General features: G+C 47.6%; 1 protein-coding gene and 1 pseudogene across 9 annotated transcripts in view; both read right to left on the bottom strand.

The window, feature by feature from the left end:
- Positions 1-6,619, bottom strand: part of PGAP2 (post-GPI attachment to proteins 2) — a 48,732-nt gene extending 42,113 nt beyond the window's left edge. For 2 of the 9 annotated variants that reach the window (XM_027773940.1, XM_027773924.1), the window contains exon 1: positions 6,239-6,619. The gene's annotated coding sequence lies outside the window, so the exon portion shown is untranslated. The remainder of the gene's footprint in view (positions 1-6,238) is intronic. The other 7 variants (XM_027773942.1, XM_014590387.2, XM_006140929.3 and 4 more) reach the window with 5 other exon arrangements.
- Positions 31-2,843, bottom strand: LOC102491498 (U3 small nucleolar RNA-associated protein 14 homolog A-like; annotated as a pseudogene).
- Positions 6,620-6,640: the final 21 nt, after the last annotated feature.

Below are 6,640 nucleotides of genomic sequence, written 5' to 3' on the forward strand. Positions count from 1 at the left end.
CTGGCGAGCGCACAAGCCCTATAGCAAAAACCTCTCAAAAAAAAAAAAAAATTCCTTTATTGTTAAAATGCAGTGTACCCCACAGCATGCTCAGCTGGTGTGAAAACTGATCCTGTGGCACAGCATTAAAGTAAGCCGAAGAGGGTGCACCGAGCACTCCTAGTCCTGGGCATCCAGACATCACTCCTCCAGCAACTTCTTCACTGAGTTTTTCTTCAGCTGTTTTTTTTGTGATGCAAGGAGAGCTGTTTTGGCATCCTCTGTATGATAGAGAGGTCTTTGGTAGCCCACATCCTCTGCTTTAATGGGCTTAATGATGTGGCCTGGTTTGGTGATAACCTTGGGAGTAGTCAGCTTTTGGAAGGCTCTCTGGGTGTTCCATATGGTTCCTATAGGGGTCTGCAGGGTCCTTTCAAATTGCTGATGGTGGGTGAATGGATACGGAAGCACTCGCACCTCATGAGCTGTTGCGTGGATGTTGTGCTTCTCATTGATAATCACATTGGGCAAGTTCCTGTCTTTTCATGGAGGACCCTCAGGAGCTTTAATGAGAAACCAGCATCTTTTCCTGGCGCTGGGCTTCAGGCCCACACCACCCCACTCGCCCCAGCCAGGCAGCGTCAGGTCCAGGTCCTTTGGCTTACTTGCCTCCACAGCTTCCCTCTTTTCTTTCAAGAAGTCTCTGAGGGGGAACCAGCAGTTAGCGTAATGGCCATGTCGCTGGACTCCCACGTAGTCAACTGCGGTTCGCGTTCCGGACCCGGTGGCTTAAAACTCATGCTGGGCACGTGTGCGTGCGTGCCCAAGATCCCGAGAGGAGAATGGAGGAGAAGAGATTGCGGTGTGACCATCCCCCCTGGGGGGTGATTTCTCGCTTTCTGTCTCTATGTCTTTGCGCAACGCCAGCCCCCTAAAAACAAACCCTACAAAAAAAAAAAAAAAAAAAAGAAGTCTCTGAGGACATCATCTCCAGCAAAAGCCTTTATCATCTGCTTTCTGCTTCTCTCCTCTTCATCTTCTAACTCCTTTATTGTTGTGGGAATTGCCAAAGATTTCACGCAAGGAGATTTTGTGGTGAGGAGGTTTTGTAGATCAATCATGTGTTCCTTTTTCTTCTTAGGGGCATTGGGCTGATTCTTTAGGTTCCCCTCTGACCGCTGCCCTCCTGACACAGGTCTGGGAAGCTCCTTATCCAGAGAACATCCTTCTTTGCCCTGCTCTTCTAGCTCTTCCACCATCTGTGCTCTCTCTGGCCCCTGCAGCAACAGGGGCTCCTCTTCTTCTGGGCCAGGTGCCTCTTTCTGGAGCTGGAGAACAGTCTCCACTGAACTCACTTTTGGCTTCCTGACCTTATGTTTTTGCTTGTTGAGTTTCCTAGACAGTGACTTCAATTCAGATAGCACTTCCTGACTGCTAGAATCTTTTGTTTCTTGACTGCTCACCAGCTCTGCATCCTGGTGGAGCTCAGACGTTTTTCTAAGGGATCGCCTCTCCTCAAATTCCTTCAACAAAATTTCTTCCTCTGCCACTGGTCTTTCATCTCCCTCACTTTCAGAAACCTTGCTGGAAACAGGCTCTGGTAGTTGTTTGGGGTCCTTGTGGAATTCTCCTTCTTTTGTAACAATGGTGCAGCTCCTGAGCATCCAGGGATTCAGCCTGTCTCCATTAAACCACACTGCATTCACTACATCAGGGACAAGCAGTTTTTCCTCTTCTGTGCCTTCTTCCTCGTCCTCACTCTTAGAGGCTACCTGGAGCTTCTGTATCAGTTCTTTGTTCTTGGCCAATTGTTCTGCATAGCTTGATGAGCCTCCAGGTCATATTTGGCCATAATTGCCTTTGACTTGGCCCATCTCCCACTGTTTTGGTGCTTAAGGCTCATTCGTTCAATCCTCCTGGCCTTTTCAATTTTTTCCAGTTCTACCAATGCTGCAGCTGGATTCATCTTCTGCAGCTGCTCAAACTCTTTCAGGGCTTTCTTGGCCTTTCCTTTCTTCACAGCTTTGTGATATTTTTTGCTTTTGATTTTCTTCTCTCTTCGAGCCCTAGCCTCATAGTAGGACTGCAGAGCCCGGGCCCTCTGAAGTTCTGCTCGGTGCATCTTGGCCTCTTTCAGGCTCATGGCTTTCAGGGAGGTCTTTTCCGTGGGAGTCAGTAAAGGGTCTGTCACCGGCTGCTTGTTCTTATTGAGGAGGTTGAAAATTTCCTGCTCCAGGGGGGTTTTTGCCTTCTAGTCACTGAACACATGTTTGATGGGCACATAGACTGACTGCTTCTTCTCCAAGGGAAAAACCAACTGCTCTGCTTGCCTGTTCTTCACGACAGGATCCCACTTGGAGAGGACTTGTGTGGTTCTATTGAATGCTACTTCTCTGTGGATCCGTTCGACCTCTTCTTTGTTAAGGGGTATCTCCAAGGTCTTCTTTGCCTTGACTCTCTTCAGTTGCTTTCTCACAGTAGCCAATGAGGAGGAAGTTTTAACAGGCTGGAACAGATCTGAAAGGACCAGCTTTTCTCCTGATCCTTCTGCACCAACACTGACTTCTGATACCTTCAGGCTAGCCTCAGATGGCTCAGCCAGTTTCCACTATTCTTTCCATCAAGGGAACTGATTGCTTCCAGAAGCTTTTGATGCTTTTTCTCTTTGTCACCATCCCCCTCATCTTCACTGGTGCTCAAGGGGTAGTCTTCTGGAAAATCCACTAATTCATCCTGTTGGTTTACAGCCAGAAGGCTCTCCACAGCCTGAGTGGCACTCATATCTCAGCAACTCTGCTTCTCACATGGGTCAGGAGCGGAAGCTGAAAGGCCAGCGTGAGTTTTTTGAGCCACCGGGTCCAGGACTCAAACTGTGGTGGACTACGTGGGAGTCCAGCAACATAACCATTACGCCATCTGCTAGTCCCATATTATTTTTAATTTGACGAAGGCTGCCCTGAGAGCTCCCTCCCCCTCCTCCCCCATCTGTGCGAGTTCTCCCAATGGTGGCCTACCATGTGGAAGTCCAGCATACTCCCACCCTATCACCTGCCAGTCCCCAGTTCCCTCTTTTTTTTGAGAGCTTTTTTTTGGTATAGAGCGTGTGCGCTTGCCAGACAGAGAGAGAGAGAGACAGAGAGACAGAAAGTGAGTAATCTTCCTCACCCCCAGTAGGGTGGCCATGCTGCAATACTTTCTTCTCTATTCTCCTCTTGGGATCTTGGGCACGCACGTACACGCGCCCGGTGTGAATTTCAAGCCACCGGGTCTGGGATGCGAACCGCAGTCGACTACTGGGAGTCCAGCGACATAGCCATTACGCTAACTGCTGGTCCCTTTTTTTTTTTGTAGAGAGGTTTTTGCTATAGTGCACAGACTCACTAGAGACACAGAAATAGAAAGTGAGTAATCTTCCTCACCCCCAGTAGGGTGGCCATGCTGCAATACTTTCTTCTCTATTCTCCTCTTGGGATTTTGGGCACAAATACACATGAAACCAACATGAGTTTCAAGGCATCTGGGACTCAAACCACAATTGACCATGTGGGAGTCCAGCACCTTAACTACTATACCATCTGCTGGGTCAAGCTCTGCAGTTTCTTTTTGAAATTATGAAAATATTCTGGAATTAGGCAGTGGTGGTGGTTGCACAACTTCATGAATATACTAAAAACTCTTGATGTATAAACTTTAAAGGGGTGAATCTATGTTATATTAATAATATAATTTTTTTTTCATTTTTAGTTTTTGCTATAGGTTATGTGTGCTTGCCAGAGAGAGACAGAGAGAAAGTGAAAAATCATCTCCTGGGGGGATGGCCACATCACAATCCTTTCTCCTCTAAGGATTTTGGGCATGTATGCACAGGAACCTAATGTGATTTTCTAGCCACCATGTCTGGGACTGGAACTGAGGAGTCTGCCTTGCAGGATCCAGCCACCTTAACCTCCACGCCACTTGCTGGCCCTATATCTTAATTAAAAAAATAAATAAAAAGAATTATTCATTGGTGCAAGGAGGTATTTTTGTGATTGGGGTGCTGGACACCCCCATGAGTGACTGCAGTTCGAGTTCTGGATCTCCCAGCCCCCCTTCCCTGCACATGTGCCCTACAGCAAATTAATCATCATCATTATAATGATCATAAATTTTTAAAATAATTATTTATTTATAATTATCATTTTAAAATTTGCTACAAGGCATGTGCACTCACCATAGAGAGACAGAGAGACAGAGACATAGAGAGGAAAAGTATGAAAGCAAAGTTCCAGGCCCAGGATTCAAAGCAGTCATCCACATGGGAATTCAGTGCCTTAACAACCACACCATCTGCTGACCTCACATATCTTAATTTTTAAGAGATCTAAGAGGTGGGGCCAGCAGGTGGTGTGGTGGTTAAGAGCACTGGATTCCCACATGGTCGACTGCAGTTCGAGTCCCGAACCTGGAGGCTTGCTTTCTCACTTTCCCTTTCTCTCTTTCTCTGTCTCTCTATGGTCAAAATTTAAAAATTATGGGACCAGCAGTTAGCGTAATGGCTATGTCGCTGGACTCCCATGTAGCCTACCGGGGTTCGAGTCCCAGACCCGGCAGCTTAAACTCACGCCGGGCGTGTGTGTGTGCTTGCCCAAGATCCCAAGAGGAAAATGGAGGAGAAGGGATTGCGGCGTGGCCATCCCCCCGGGGGGTGATTTCTCGCTTTCTGTCTTTCTGTCTGTCTCTCTCTCTCTCTGTCTGGTGAGCGCACATGCCCTATAGCAAAAACTGCTCCAAAAAATATTTTAAAATGATAACAACAAATGTAATTAAATAAATAAATTTTTTTTTTTAAAAAAAAAGAGCTCTAAGAGCTAGTTTTCAATAAATGTCAGCTACTATTATTTTTTTATTTTTTATTTTTTTGAGAGGTTTTTGCTACAGGGCACATGTGCTCGCCAGAGAGACAGAGAGACAGAAAGCAAGAAATAACCCCCCAGGGGGGATGGCCACACAGCAATCCCTTCTCCTCCATTCTCCTCTCGGGATCTTGGACACACACGCACAAGCGCCTGGCATGAATTTAAGCCACCGGGTCCAGGACTTGAACCATGGGAGTCCAGCGACATAGCCATTACGCCAACTGCTGGTCCCCTGAAGGTAATTTTATATAATCTTTTTGTATTGCATTATTTTGACTACCACCAATTACATGAGGTCAGGTGTAAAATTTTCCACTTTTGGAGCTCAAAAAGTTTCAGATTCTGGAGCATTTTGGATTTCAAATTATATCTCTAATCTCTTGCTCACTACTGAAAACCCAGGGGAATTTTTTTCCCCAAGATTTTTGCTATAGGGTATGTGTGCTCACCAGAGACAAATAGTGAGAAATCACCCACAGAGGGATGGCCACAGCAATCCCTTCTCCATTCTCCTCTCAAAATTTTGGGCATGCATACACACAGCCTGGCATGAGTTTTAAATCACTGGGTCCAGGACTCAAACCACTGTGCTTGGCCCTATGGACACCAAACCAAGGTCAACCACATGGGAATTCAGCGACATAACCATTATTCCATCTGTTGGTCCCAACCCAGGGGAATTTCAATTCATCTAGTTTTGGCATTTTGTATTAGGAGGAGGCAGTAGTGGAGATATAGTCTGCATATGCTTTGCTATCTGCGCACAGTTTCTCCTATTCTGTGTGAGGCCCTCAGACTAGAGAGTTCTGGTTTCTAACCCTCCACCTGGGGGCTAGATCCCAAGAAAGAAGATATACCAGGATGAAAATGAAGCTCTGATGTGGGGGGGGAGGGGAGGAGGGGACAGGGGACAGAAAACCAAAAAGTAAATAATATGATACAAAGTAACAAGGTTGTGACAGAGGCCTGTCCAAACATTAGCTCATCTCGCTGGGAAGGGTTCTGCGTGTATCCCAGAGAAGGCAGGAACATATGAAACAGGCCTGTATGAATAAGTAGATTCTTAACATGCAGCTATAAAATAAGTTACAACAATCCTTATTTGTACCAGGCCCTATGATGAGCCATTCTCTCAGGGCGTCTCTAACGGTCATAAAGTCTACTCTGGGAATTTAGAGAGGGAAAGTGACAGTCGAGATTTAGGCCCTCTGAACAGCCATAGACAAACTAGGCGGTCAGGGGGACCTCCAAGCGGGTCCTCCAGCTCCGCACATGGTCGGGACAGGAAGTACCGGGAGGCAGCTGGAGAAGCCTTCCCATCACCCCCCGCGGACCAGGGCACTAAAGGGTAGAATAGTTACCATGTCATTCGGGAGCCTTCCCTCTGATTGGCCCGAGCTTGCGCAGCAAGAGTCTCGCCGTTCCAAGGAAGGGGCGGAGCCTCGGTATAACGTCAGCACTTTTCTCTCACACCCCTCTTGGTACACCCGGATGCAGCCACTCACCAGCCCGCTTCGAGGGGCCTCTGTGACGTCACTACGCCTTCCTAGCCAACCGCAGCGGGGAGGGGCGGGACTCCATGTTCCTCCCACTGCCCCTCCCCTTTTCCTCCCCCTAACTCTTTAGGCTCCTCCTCTTCCCCCTCGTCCCTTCTGGAAGACCGCCCTCACGTTCGGTTTCAAACGCCTCATTGCCCAATGAGTAACAGGGTAGACCTGGAGTGGCGGCCTTGTCTGCCAATGTACAGACGGCGAGGGCGGAGC

The sequence above is a fragment of the Tupaia chinensis genome, unplaced genomic scaffold, assembly GCF_000334495.1.
Source record: "Tupaia chinensis unplaced genomic scaffold, TupChi_1.0 Scaffold000047_1, whole genome shotgun sequence".
NCBI lineage: Eukaryota > Metazoa > Chordata > Mammalia > Scandentia > Tupaiidae > Tupaia > Tupaia belangeri.